General features: G+C 39.3%; 1 protein-coding gene across 1 annotated transcript in view; it reads left to right on the top strand.

Annotated features, from left to right (window-relative positions):
• Positions 1-275: 275 nt before the first annotated feature.
• atp13a3 (ATPase 13A3) overlaps positions 276-15,439 on the top strand; it is a 241,614-nt gene continuing 226,450 nt past the window's right edge. Inside the window, exon 1 of the mRNA XM_039766114.1 lies at positions 276-464. The gene's annotated coding sequence lies outside the window, so the exon portion shown is untranslated. The remainder of the gene's footprint in view (positions 465-15,439) is intronic.

Raw genomic sequence — 15,439 nt, 5'->3', positions numbered from 1 at the left:
GTAAGCCGTTAAAGAAGGAATGATTTATGTAAATGATACCGCTTCGTACAGAAATAATCCGGCCCTAAATGCTGTAATTCGCCCACTTTATTATTCCACACCAATAAAATTCTTGCCACGTCCCATTCCTGTTCCTGCATCGACTTTGACCTTTCCCCACAGATGAGGGAATTCCCTAAACATGGGAGCCCTGACCTAGTCTTGTGATATTGCTCTTCTGTTTCTTATAATTAAAGGCGGTTGTAAATGACCTCACTTCCGGTGCGCGCGCCGTTTTTTTCTGTTTCTTTCCCTCCTTCTTGTAGTCGCTAGCAAGTACCAGTTCACGCCGTCAGCGCTGGAGCAGCGGCCAGATTCGGGGTTACGTATCGGGTATAAACATCTCTGTGTATTCTCCTCCTCCTCCTCCTCTCAGCTGGACTGCTGGGACTTCGTGCGCAGCGATGTCCCTCGCGTGGCTCTAGGTAAGTCGCTTCGCGTGTGGAAGAAGAGGCGGTGTCTGTGCCGGGCACTAACGGAGACAGTTGTTTGGTTTTGGTGAATAACATTCGAAGAAAGCCTAGTGGCCCCGTTTTTGAGTGCCACTTTGTTTAAACCTCTGTCAAAATGGAGAGGATGAGGTTGACCGGAGTCTTCCGAACAGCAGCAGCACGCGGCCACCACCTGCGACTCGTATAACCGGAGTGGTGCGTCCTGCTATACAGGCACACACGCGCTCGTTTCTATTCCTTTTTCTCTGCCTCAGTTCTGGCACCCTTCTACTATTCTGTCACTCATAAATGCGATGTTCAAAGTCGCCTTCGGTCTGTTTTTTTTTTTTGTTTTCTCCTAACTCGGTCAATATACCCTTGCGGTCAGCTTTGTGTGACGCAAGCTTCTCTGTTTTCTCATCTGCCTTATGACTGAGCATACAAGGTTCATTAGCTGTGTACAGTCCATGTGAGACTAGCGGATTTTTCCGGTCTGATTTAAATAAAAAATGTCGACTCCAGTGCAGAAATAGCTTTAAAGCCTATGCCCTTTTTTCAAGCGCATCATTTAGAACAATTCGTCTCATTTTCTACACGTGTCCTGTCACTGTACATGCTCCTCCTGTCATGCTCCTCAGTTCAGGTTCACCGCTGCACTTTCTTCCTGTTCACTTGTCATGCCTGGTGCTGCCTGTTCCAAGTTTACTGGGTGGGCATAGTTACACCACTTTGCATATAATCTGTTTACATAAAATGAATGTATTAATATATGGCAAAAGCGTCTCTCTCTCACCTTAAGGTATTTTGTGAGAATCTGTACTGCTGTTATCCAGCACCACTTTGAACTGGTCTAATTTGGTGGCCAAGTTATTCCATTCTGTGTATGTTAGCTTCAAGTTTGCCATCTTCACAGTTAGTCAGATAGCTTTTATTCAAGATTTCTGAACACTATATTGTCTCAAAAGTGTGTAATGTATTCTCTCTTACTCTGGTTCTTTTGCAGCTCTCTTTTGTCAGGGACACTTGTGAGTCTTTGGATAGAATTCTTCACTTGGTTAATGTTGGAGCTGCACCTACTTCAGGGCTTAGTATTGGAGGGTCTCAAGAGTTAGAGGGCTATCAGTGAAGCTTGAATAACAGGAGGCTTTCTATAGATGCAATGGAATTGACTGATGTTTCTACAGAATACAGAGATAGTCATTGGTTTGGGGGGTCACTGTGATCTAATTAATTAGATTCAGCATAGGAAGAGACTGGCTTCAGACCTTGTTATCCATTAATATTGAATATAGAGTTGTAGTTATAACTGTACAAGGGGTTTTAGTAAATTGAGTCAACTCCTGGTGAAGATGTAGGACCTTCAGGCATTTTCAGCCATCCTTTTGGCAGCCCTGTTGAGGGTTGTTAAATGAAATTGCTTTAGAGTCCTATATCATGTGGAGATGCCTTTAAAACTGAACTGCCACTTTTTGTATGGGGATCCAGATTTTTAAATGATAGTTATTCTGTTCCTGTTGAGTTCCAGGACATAATTACTTCAGGTGCTGAATTTACAGTTTTAAGGATGACAAACACAAATCCTCCTGGACCAGTGTTGGGGTATGTTACTTTTAAAAGTAACTTATGTGCATTACTCATTACTTACAAAAAAGTAAATATGTTATATAGTTCCTTATTATAAAGTGTAATACATTACAAATTTGTGTTTCTTTCTTCATAACTTGTATTATGTTTACTTCTTTTGTAAGAAAAGCCGTGCATTTCATTGGCCAGCAGTTGTTATTAAAATCTAAGCTCATATGTGAACCTTAATGAAAGTGACCAGAAATACAGCCAAATCTTATAGTTTTATTATGTTTTTACAAATGTGTTTAATCCTTTCTGGGCTGTGAAGTAAATAACCTCCATCCTCTTTTTTTATATCCCCAACACAATCCCCCAAAGATTTGAGGTATTAACACTGGCTGCTGTGCTACCCAGTCACTCCGTTTTAACATATGTAGATCAATTAACTGGACTAACACTAAACTGAAACTGTATTAATAGGTTTCCATTAGTGACTTGCATGCAGCTCAGTCTTTTCCTATTTGCTGTGTGATTGAGCCCAACAAAGAACTGGTGTACTATCCACATTTCCTTTCCTGCCTTACAGCCAGTGCTGCTGCTGTAAATCTTGTAAATCCCTGTGACCCTAAACTAAGCAGGTGAAATTTACCTCTCTGGACATGCAGGATTAAATGTAACCTTACAACTTTTTGCAGTTCTTTTCACTTGCAAGGCACTAGACTGTGAATAAAATGGTCGCAAATGTGACAAATTGTAATTTTGAGACAAAAAATTTAAGTTGCCATTAGATAGATAGATACTTTTATTAATCCCAAGGGGAAATTCACATAATCCAGCAGCAGTATACTGATACAAAAAAAAACAATATTAAATTAAAGAGTTATAAAAAAAGCATGTAAAAACAGACAATAACTTTGAATAATGTTAGCATTTACTCCCCGGGTGGAATTGAAGAGTCGCATAGTGTGGGGGAGGAACGATCTCCTCTGTCTGTCAGTGGAGCAAGACAGTGACAAAAGTCTGTCACTGAAGCTACTCCTCTGCCTGGAGATGACACTGTTAAGTGGATGCAGTGGATTCTTCATGATTGACAGGAGTTTGCTTCGTGCTTTTCGCTCTGCCACAGATGTCAACATGTCCAGCTTTATTCCTACAATAGAGCCTGCTTTCTTAACAAGTTTGTCCAGGCGTGAGACATCCTTCTTCTTTATGCTGCCTTCCCAGCACACCACCGCGTAGAAGAGGGCACTCGCCACAACAGTCTGGTAGAACATCTGCAGCATCTTATTGCAGATGTTTAGGACGCCAACCTTCTAAGGAAGTATATTTGGCTCTGACCTTTCTTACATAGAGCATCAGTATTGGCAGTCCAGTCCAATTTGTCATCCAGCTGCACTCCCAGATATTTATAGGTCTGCACCCTCTGCACACAGTCACCTCTGATGATCACAGGGTCCATGAGGGGCCTGGGCCTCCTAAAATCCACCACCAGTTCCTTGATCTTGCTGGTGTTCAGGTGTAAGTGGTTTGAGTCATACCATTTAACAAAGTCTTTGATTAGCTTCCTGTACTAACACCACAGGTTTTTTTGTTTTATCTGTGGTTATTTAGGAACAGCTTTAACTTCATTACAGTCATCACCAAGCACTGCTGTTGTCACACACAGAGTTAACTCATCAGTTATACTGTATGTACGCACCAAACATACAAGTGTACTTGTCACAAAGTAAACTGCAGGTGCTTTTTGGCTGATCATTTAATAGGTGGAAGTTTGAACAGAATTTGAAGCCACAGAGGAAAATGGGCTGGTACAAAGTGATTTGTAGTGTGATTAGAATAATAATTCTTCAGATAGTGACAACAAGAAAGGTAAAGGTGATAATAGTAAATTATATTTGATAACGCTACTTCTGAATCTATATAGTGAGAGGTGCTTTTCATTGAATCTCCGAGGAGCGAAGCAGATATACTGGGTTTAGATTAGGGCTAGGCGATATGGACTTAAATTAATATTATGATTATTTTGAACAAAAATGTAATATATTATATTTGAGATGTGCTCTGTTTGTATGCTGGTTTAGTTTCACTTAGGTATAACAGTGGTTTTGCTCTAGATGGCTACTTTTTAAATTTACAAAATTTTTAGATAGTGACAAATGAAAACAATTTCACTATTGATAAATGTTTTTAAATGTGTTACTTCTTGTCTGTCAGTATTTTGTAAACTGTACGTCACCTGTCATCATTGTCCTTTTTGGTTGAATATTACAAGTTTGCAAATGTTTGGTTACTATATAGGTGAGATACTAGTGATTTCCAAGAAAGGTACACTTTGTTGGTCAAATGATGAAAAGATGCCAGTTTAGTTTTTTTTGTTTTTTATATAAATCATAAAAAATGTTGTCCTTTTCACTTTGGTCATTTTCTCTTACTCTTGAGAACAACTTGTAAAAGACAAAAAATGTAAAACATAGCAAGTGTGTGAAGGTAACTTTAAAGCAACCATTCACATGCATTAACATCTGTATTGGGCCACACACAATTTCAATGACTTAATGACGTAATATTTCTTTCTAGTCTTACAGCAGATTACAGAATTACTCTTTTGTGGAAGTTATATTTTATTTCTTTTAACTTCCTCCTGTGTAATAATCCCATTTTTAAACAGGGTTTTGTTATATTTGTCCTTCAGAAAAGAAAAACTCCCCTTACTATCTTAACCATTGGCTTCAAAGCTGAGGACTGTGGCCCTGAAGAGGTTGACATTATTAGAAACATCAATTTCAGTTTTAAAGGTTGTGTTTAAATTGCCCCGGTTTAAAATAAACATACTGGTAACTGAAAATGTCCTTCAGTTGTTACAGAAAACTAGTCATGTATCAGTGTAGTTATGTGTGAGAGCAGCATGGTACACATACAGGTGGTACGTGAGGGAAGAAATAAAAAATGGCTAAATAGTGGAACTTAAAAGGACGCACCCTGGCTAAACATGAATCTCCACACTCCTCTGTGGTTCGATTACACTCTCATTGTGCTCCTGCTGCGACACTCCGCTCCTGTCTTTCCAGGTTAAAGGCATTCAAAGCTCACTTTGGCTCAGAGAGAGCAGCTCTCTGTCACTTACACAACTCTTACTAAAGCAAATGGATTTCTATGAAAGAGAGTATCTCTGATGAGTGCACTCTTTATTACCATACAGCACCCAAGCTGCATAACATGTCTGTCTGTCTGTCTGTCTCTCTCTCTTTCTTAGGTCTAGTAAGCCAACATTAAAGGATTTTTAATTTTGGTAAACCAGTTTATCGTGCCATCAATTTTAAAAAGTGTTGGACTAAGGCAAATGATATCTGAGGATGAAATTGTAATTGTGATAGAATGCATGTATCTAACATTTATTTTTAGTAATATTAATCAATAGTGGAATGGTACTGTTTCAGACGGAGTTACCAGTGTTTAGTAACCTTCAACCTTCCTTTACAAATAAATATAGTAGTAGGGTGAAGCTAGAAACAGGAACTGTAAAGCATGAAGACCCTTGTCCATCACACCTGATTTAGAAATATTTTATTCTTTTTTGACCTGGAGTTATATGTATGAGCTACTTTAAATTTTCCTTTTTTGCTTCTTTTGATCCGGAATAACATGTAATTGTGTAATTAATGTAAATGAAACAAAAAAGGGATATGTTAGGCTTTCACATTATTCCTTGTCAAACCATGTCACTGTTCTTGCATTATAAAATAACCAGTAATGGCACACTGCACGGTAACATGTAGTGAATACATTTCACTTGAGCATTCATAGTTTTCATATTCTTTTCTCTGTACATTTAGCATTAATTTGCTCATAGGTTGATACGCTTGCTGCTTCCTGAGCAGCTCTTCTTTTCTCCACCCTAGTGGCCCGCTTCTTCTCTTCTTTTGTCGGCATCTTTTCGTGTTAAAACTGATTAAGTCAGTGTTTGTGTTGAAGTTATTTAATATGTTTTCCTTAATTTTTCACTTAAGCTGGCACTTAAGTCTTCAATCTGCCCCAAGAATGATTTGAATTTGATATGAAGAAGTGGTGGAAGTGACGGCAAAGGTGGTAGGGATGAGAACAGCGCTGAGAGTTGATTCCACTATAAAATAAAATAAAAATATAAAGAGAAATAACCTTGGAGGTCGATCATCGCCCCAAAAGCGGATATTAGATGCCATGTAGTATATGTGTACCAAATTTCAGGTCAATAGTTCAAGCGGTTTGCGAGCTGCAGGTGATTTAAAATCCTGGACAGACAAATGAACAGCCACGGTAGCGTATTATATATAAAGACTGATTTAAAAAGTATTTGATGTGCATAACTCAAACTTAAGGCATACACAGCAACACACAAGCTCTCTAATCAATTTTTAAAATCCTCTAATGGGCAATGAGATAAGAAATCTCACCTTTAGTTGTGCCTAGTTTATGAAAGATAATGGGGAAGCCTGCTAAAAAACCTGGAAACCCCTAGCCTAGAGAGAATGCATGACATTTAAACAAATATGTGTGTCACTAGTCTGTTGTAATTAAACATTTGCTTTGATTAACAGGTCTACCATTATGCAAAATCATGTAGTGTAACAACTATTAGCAGTAATTAAGACCCAAAATAATGCTTGACATCATTGCATTGAGTTTATATTAGGAATTGGACAGTTGCCTGTATTTACAAGTAACCACAGTGAAATTACCAATGGTTATTACACCATTTCATGTTTTATTTATCACTGTAACTATTGTTTAAAAAAAAAAAAAAAAGCGTGGCTTGTATTAAAAACACTGTCAGTTGTTAACTTGAAAGTATGTAATCACACATGCAAAGCATGCAAAATGGTCATCTAGTGCTTTAATATTACTACTTTAGAGGAAGGTAGTGGCATTGAATTAAAACATTTACATAAACACACGAATTGGAATAGTTATTTGATTAAACAGAGTGGTATACAATTTAACTAACATAATATATCAGGGCTTGAAATTTGACATGTGTTTCTGAGTATTCTACAAAAATGTAGTTATTCCCACAAATTCATTTATTTGATAAGAAAAAATCTCTTGCTTGTTGCATGAATATTCAACTTTTGTTAAATTAGTGTTTTATAATTTCACATTATTTGTTAAGAATTATTTTTTTGTTTACATTTTTTCTTTTTTCACATTTTAGTCTTGCATGCACAGATGTCATTTACTATGTCACAAATGTTCTGCAGGCATTGGCAATCTGATCAGAACTGTGAAAGTGCCCTACAAGAGTTGAATATTTGGCCATTCCGCAATACCCTTAGTATAAACAGTGCCTTAAAAGCAGTTTGAATAAACTTTATTAAATTGAACGCTAAAACAGGTTGGTACTAAAGTCAGCACAAACATTTATGAAATTGACATTGATTGGTCAGTGAATTTATGTTCAGTTTTTCTCCTTTTTATGATGAACTGACTGCTATTAATTTGTAGTTGTGTTGTGACACTTAAAGATGCTTATAATTGTCGTCCATTTAAAATGTCTGTGGTGAACTGACTGCCTTTAACACTAGAATTACCAGAGCCTACTGAAAAACTCGTAATTCCGTCCCACCTTAAACTGCTTCTTAAATCCCTTCACACCTCTCCGCCAGCGCCCTTTGTTCTCTAAATGTGCTGATAAAAGAAGCTAGGAGCAGCCGGCTATTCCATCCCCCACCAATTTAGAACGTGCACGAACTTCTCTCAGCTCATGCCTTGATTGAGTATCTGGGAGTGAAGTGGAGTTTTAGAGTGAAATAATAGATCGTTGTTTGGAACACACGCATTTCATGTCTGTTCCGTTTCTACAGTAATCTGTGTCAACACATTGTTAAAACAGAAACTTTTTTATATTCTAGTAGTAGATGACAAAATGTAGGCATAAACTATATAATGTATGAAGCCTGAAGTCCAAATAGCAAAGAAACATTTTCACAAGAATAACACAATTGCACTTTTATTCAAACATATAACTGCAGAAAGAAAAAGCCTTAACATGCGACATTGACACCAGTTTACTATAACTGACTCCGTGGTTCAATAGATACAGCCCCCGCTTGGGAATCAAGGGGTCACGGGTTCGATCCTGCGCCCCTCCCTTTTGAGAAGTAAACTGTTCTTAGTCTTACTGTTTTAGAATAAAAACATACATTTGATTTCAGTCTGTAACAGCCGGTGCAATTTATGATCTTTGTAAAGGTTAGCTTTTTTTTTATTCACTTTTCACTCTCTCAGTCGCGTTCAGAATCAATCCATACAACCCCATCTGACACGGCTGTTTTCACTAAAGACGCTATAGCTCTGCAGTGTACCACGATGCATACTAACGCCCCCCGGTTCTGACACACAAGCGCTGGCGAAGCTGCCTTCTTCGTATCTCACCGTCACTTGCTTTTCTTTTTATTCAGTTTTATTGAGTGTTCCTGCCAGTCCCGCATGTTGCTGTATGCTTTTTCTTTTTGCACCCAGGACATGCAGAAGAAAGAATGGTAAAGACCAGTAACGGTAGCTATATGCAATCATCAGACACTCCCCATCTGCCCGTGTCGTTCAAACACAGGAACATATATTGGTGTAAAAGTATAACAAAAGTGCACTTTTATTCAAGTGCACTTTTTCCATCGCCTTTTCCTGTAAGAAGCAGTGTACACACTTCTCTCTATGCTGTGGTTTCTATTACACACCTGAAAGAAAGAGACAATATATGTGAAAAATATAATCGCACTAATGCAATATTATTTGAAAGCGAACAGCGTCAGATCGGTGTGAATTTATGCAGGAACTGGAAATTCTCTGATGCGGACCTTCCCCAGGGAAGAAAGTACAGTGTCAGGTGCTCATTCAGTGTAATAGAAACCATAGCACAGAGAGGTGTGTACACGGCAACAAGTACACGTGTCGTAAATGTAGGAAGGACGGTCCTTGGGTGTGTGGGAACTGTTAATATTTGAATGTGATGATTTTATATAGCACGGAATGAAAATCTGCACTTCTTAGCATTGCACCATGCAAGATGTCGATCAATCGCCTACTGTATCTTGCTTTCTTTTTCTTCGGTTATACAGGTAGTTTTGAATAAAAGTGCACTTGTTTTGTTTGCGAAATGAAGTGTCTGCGTGCACTTTTCGTGGCATTACACGTGTATTTTTTGAGCATGCCCGTTTGAGCAGTATAAAAAGTATTGAAAAGTATAACAAAACAACGGGCAGATGGAGAGTGTCTGATGATTGCATATAGCGCCGAACTTACTGCTCTTTACTATTCTCTCCTCTGCGTGCCCTGGAGTACAAAAGAAACAGAATACAGACGCGCTATAGCTCTGTGCTAACCGGCGCTATATGCAATCATCAGACACTCCCCCATCTGCCCGTGTCGTTCAAACACAGGAACATATATTGGTTGTAAAAAGTATAACAAAAGTGCACTTTTATTTAAGTGCACTTTTTCCATGCGCCTTTTCCTGTAGAAGCAGTGTACACACTTCTCTCTATGCTGTGGTTTCTATTACACACCTGAAGAAAAAGAGACAATATATGTGAAAATATAATCGCACTAATGCAATAATGCAATATTATAATGCTGTATGCTGGATATGTTCATATGTATTGTCTCTTTCTTTCAGGTGTGTAATAGAAACCACAGCATAGAGAGAAGTGTGTACACTGCTTCTGTTACAGGAAAAGGTATGGAAAAGTGCACTTGAATAAAAGTGCACTTTTGTTATACTTTTACACCAATATATGTTCCTGTGTTTGAAACGACACGGGCAGATGGGGAGTGTCTGATGATTGCATATAGCGCCGGTTGGTCTTACCATTCTTTCTTCTGCATGTCCTGGGTGCAAAAGAAAAAGCATACAGCAACATGCGGGACTGGCAGGAACACTCAATAAAACTGAATAAAAAGAAAATCAAGTGACGGTGAGATACGAAGAAGACAGCTTCGCCAGCCTGTGTGTCAGAACGGGCGTTAGTATGCATCGTGGTACACCGCAGCGCCTTTAGTGAAAACAGCCGTGTCAGATGGGGTTGTATGGATTGATTCTGAACGCGACTGAGAGAGTGAAAAGTGAATAAAAAAAAAAAAAGCTAACCTTTACAAGGATCATAAATTGCACCGCTGTTACAGACTGAAATCAAATGTATGTTTTTCTTCTAAAACAGTAAGACTAAGAACAGTTTACTTCTCAAAGGGAGGGGCGCAGGATCGAACCCGTGACCCTTGATTCCAAGCGGGCTGTATCTATTGAACCACTGAGTCAGTTATAGTAAATTGGTGTCAATGTCGTATGTTAAGGCTTTTTTTCTGCAGTTATATGTTTGAATAAAAGTGCAATTGTGTTATTCTTGTGAAAATGTTTCTTTGCTATTTGGACTTCAGGCTTCATACATTATATAGTTTATGCCTACATTTTGTCATCTACTACTAGAATATAAAAAGTTTCTGTTTTAACAATGTGTTGACACAGATTACTGTAGAAACGGAACAGACATGAAATGCGTGTGTTCCAAACAACGATCTATTATTTCACTCTAAAACTCCACTTCACTCCCAGATACCAATCAAGGCATGAGCTGAGAGAAGTTCGGCACGCTCTAAATTGGTGGGGGATGGAATAGCCGGCTGCTCCTAGCTTCTTTTTATCAGCACATTTAGAGAACAAAGGACGCTATGGAGAGGTGTGAAGGGATTTAAGAAGCAGTTTAAGGTGGGACGGAATTACGAGTTTTTCGTAGGCTCTGGTAATTCTAGTTTTAAACCTGATTCTGAAAAGTGAAATCACTGACATACATTAAGATAAATGGAGCTCAAAGTAGTGCTGGGCGGTATACTGGTTCATATCGAAAACTGTTTTTTTTATTTTTATGATATGGATTTTTCTTATACCGCAACACCGGTTTAAATTGCCTAAACAACGTTTGGAACGTGGCACAGTGGGAAACTGTTTAAGGGGGACCTTTTTCACTGCTACATCGCTAAACACATGCAATGGAGTACATGCGTTAGTGGAGGTGTTGCGCGGGGGCTCTTTTTCACTGCTACACCATGTCGCATGCAACTGCGGGTGGAGCACAGCCTGGATGCTCAGGAGGACCGGAGGAGGGCTTGTGCCTTCACCAGACCACGACGGGGCGACCGCCCTGGTTGTGTTGGGGGCCATGGGTATAGGGCATAGAAGCCCAACCCTGTAGGGGCCCATGGCCACCGCCAGGCGGCGCCCGGTGCCTGAAGAACCCTGGACCTCAGCACGTCCGCCACACCAGGAAGTGCTGAGGGGAAGAAGACTAGGGGACACCCGGAGGGCTTCCGCGCGCAGCCGCACGTCCGCTACACGGGGTATGTCCGCGGGATTGCGGAAGCAGCTGAAGCCCATCCGGTTGGGATAAAGGGCGCCTCCCTCCGTTCATTAGCAAGAGTCGGGTGGAAGAGGACGGAGCTCGGGGAGAGGAGTGGAGGCGGCCAAAAAGGCAATTTTTGACTGTGAGGCCTGGACTTTGGGGGATCGGTGCTGGAGGCACTGGGTAGTGCAGTAAAACCTGCAAATAGTAGTGTATATAATAAACGTGTGTTGGGTGAACAAACGATGTCCGTCTGTCTGTGTCCGGGTCCAGTTCTACAACCACTAAACACACATACAACTGTGTACATGCAGTAGTGGAGGTATTGCGTGGTAAAAATGGACACAGAACATTCCGAAATTGAAGCTGTAGCAGACGATAAAGTTGAACATGATGACACAGAAGAACTTATGCTGGATAAAGGAGTCACGTCTGTTGTCTGGAGATACTTTGGATGTAAAAGGTTGGATCTGGACCATTATGTTCAAATGTGTAAATACTGTTTCTATACTACTGGATAATACTGCAAGCCAAGTTGTACTTGTTTTATTTTTTTCAATACTGTGTAATGTACCAGGGTACTATGTAATAGTGTGACAACATGTTGACTTTTTTCTCGACATTTCTACTTTATTCTCACCCTTTGTCGAGATTAAAGTGGACATGTTAACTTTATTCTCGTAATCTATACTAATAAAAGGCAAAGCCCTCACTGACTCACTCACTCACTCATCACTAATTCTCCAACTTCCCGTGTAGGTAGAAGGCTGAAATTTGGCAGGCTCATTCCTTACAGCTTACTTACAAAACTTGGACAGGTTTGATTTCGAAATTCTACGCATAATGGTCATAACTGGAACCCATTTTTCTCCATATACTGTAATGGACGTTCGCTCGATGGCTGTGGGGGGCGGAGCTGCGTGTGACATCATCACGCCTCCCACGTAATCACGTGAACTGACTGTGACCGCAGTACATAGAAAAGAAGGAAGAGCTCCCAAAGAGCGCTGAAGAAAAACGCCGAATACTTTATTCGTGAGATACAAGTTCAATGAGAAGACACAAGGTATAAACGAGACTTTGGATCACTTTGTAACGGAGTTAAAATTGCTGTAGAGAGAAACTTTTAAGTGCCGGGTCTTAGCTAACATTAAATAAAGCCGTGGACATCGCAACATCACACGAGAGCAGTTCACATGAACTGACTGAACGCAGTACGAGTGATCACTTCCATGCATCAAACCTGTTCAAAAAACGCATTACACAATTGACAAGGTAGGAAAAGAATATGCTCCGAGTTGAGCTCCACAGCTAACGCGGTCTTGCAGAAGCAACTTCGTCATGCTGCCACCAAATACTCACAGAAAAATCCACAAGTTAATACACACGTTGTCTCTAGAGTTTCTCCACACTCGCTGTATTCCTCGCATCCCCTTTATACCCTCTGATCTCCCATTTCAATTCAGATGCCTTCAATTTCCAGTAAGGCTCTGCTGCGCGATGACAAGTAATAAGTCTCAGGGACAGACCCTAGAAAACGATGCCATTGATTTCAGGCAAGATTGGTTTTCTCCTTGACAACTGTACATTGCATTCTCAAGAGTGAGCTTGCGCTGCTTCGGCATATTACAACCAGAGTGCTGAACTGACAACGTGATATATGTGTTCCAGTTATGACCATTATGTGTAGAATTTCGAAATGAAACCTGCCCAACTTTTGTAAGTAAGCTGTAAGGAATGAGCCTGCCAAATTTCAGCCTTCTACCTACACAGGAAGTTGGAGAATTAGTGATGAGTCAGTGAGTCAGTCAGTGAGTGAGTCAGTGAGGGCTTTGCCTTTTATTAGTATAAATATACCCTGATCTACATACTCTCAAACAGACAAACCACACGCCGTGACGCAATGGTAGAGACTTCGCCTGTAGTGCCGAGGTTCGATTCCCGAGAGGGGGTGCACTGAGTATGTACGCGCGCTTCCCGATTCATTTTACCCTCTCATCCCTTTGGTTTGAGACGTATGAAAAAATATGCGGTTAACGCAGAAAGACAGATCACCAATTAAATCTTTATGAATAATGGATACAAAGCGGGTTCCTAAGACTGATCGTAAGCAAATTTCATTTCAAAAGACTACCCGACGGAAGCCTTGATAAAAGCATGGTTTTGTGCACACTGAAAAGCAAGCAAAATTAGATGCATTACAGAAAGCGGAATTTGTGGCTCTTACTGGGGATCATTGGACTTCTGTGACCGTTAGTAATTCTAATTACATCTAATTACAAAATGTTCAATGATCACACTGTTTTAGCCTAATGTACAAAATAATTTTGGCTGAGGTTACTCAGAGTTTAAAAGTGAAGCTGGTCAAATTATCTGTTATGTTTCTGCCTTATTTTTTAAGATGAAAAACTGCACTTTATGTTGAAATTTTTGTTATTATTATTTAAAGACAATACCATTCTGAAAATGTACTTAAAGTACTTAAAATACCACTTTATTTTTAAGTCTGCCCAATTTTAGCCAGGGATGATATTTTTGTTTCTGTTTTGAATTGAAATGCAGTTTAAAAGCATTTTTTTTTTTCAGAAATTAAAAGAGCTTGAGTTTGCAATATTCATGTCCATGTCTATTATTTGATTCTGTTGCCCACTAAAACCCTTTTAAATTAAAAAAAAAACATTTGTGATTTGGGGCAAATTTTCATGTGTGATTACATACGATTAATCAAGATTAATTATTACACAACCTCTAATTAATTAGATAAATTTTTTTATATATATATATACACACACACTCATTATGTATGTTTTCTTTCTATCTGCATTCACTGGTCATGCACCCCTATTGTGTAACCCTGAGTGCCTTCATAACTGTATGCTTGTGAATTTCTCTTTGAGTTTCTGCTTGAACAACCTTAATGCAAATTTCTCCCGTGCACGAATAAAACTAACTGATCACTCTAATTAACAGAAAGGGCAACCTTACTTCTTTGACTGTCCCAAACATCACCTCTTAATCTCCATTTACTTAAACTGAAAAGGGTCAGGTACTTCATAACCCATAACTCTCAGATCCAAAAATCAGGAAATTGTTCAAGTGATATTCTATGTTGACTGTGACTAAAGTTGAGACAACTGAGCGAATTTTTTTCACTTTTGATTTTATTCTGTTCTGTACTGAAAAGCCATGTTCACACGGACCTATTAAAATAGGCAGAACAAGCATGATCACAACAAGATATATAATATTGTTTAAATCTGTGCAATAAAATAAGGCTTCCCACCAACTGTTGTAAAATATGTCTGAGAATTGGCTTTTAATCAGAATTTTTAGCAATCTCCAGTCCATTTGCACAGCCTTGACATCAAATGCATTCTTCAATAAGACTTCTTGATACCAATTAACTAAAATGTCAGTGTCATTTTCTCCAAAAGTGGTTAAATCACTGGACATGAGTCATGATAGAAGACTGAGAATCAACAAATGATCTCAGACCCATGTGAGCTTCATTGCAGTGTATTACCCTTCATATTTTTATGCTGGCTTTTCAGTTCCTTGACTATACCCTCCACTGTTTTCTCAACGTGCAACTGAAGATTATCTCTAAAGTTGTTGAGCTGCACCTTTAAGGTGGATATTGTGAAAGGTAATGCCTGTATTGGTAATAATTACTGACTTTCCCTGCTTTTAAGTTTTCAGTCTGTCCGAGATCTGTGTGTTATCCTGGGGCACCACTGTTTTATGCTGAGCAAGTGATTTGTACAAAAGACAGTTCCTAAGCAAACAATGGATAATTCCAATCCCCCTACCAACAGCATTATACATGTTGTAAACAATTGCCCTATAAACACCCCTTTCCTCTTGATTCCTGTTGTATCAATGCCTGGGGGATAGGGATATGGGATGCCTTTTGATGCTGCAATGCTTTGGATGATTAGTGACTGGTGATACCTGTGGCAGAAATGTCAAAATATGCTCACTTAAAACAAATTCCTATGATGTACTACAGGTTAAGGACCTCCAATATGAAATGCCCGA

Source organism: Polypterus senegalus, chromosome 1, assembly GCF_016835505.1.
Source record: "Polypterus senegalus isolate Bchr_013 chromosome 1, ASM1683550v1, whole genome shotgun sequence".
Lineage (NCBI taxonomy): Eukaryota > Metazoa > Chordata > Cladistia > Polypteriformes > Polypteridae > Polypterus > Polypterus senegalus.
Note: the sequence above shows the minus strand (reverse complement) of the source record. Positions and strands in the feature narration are given on the sequence as shown.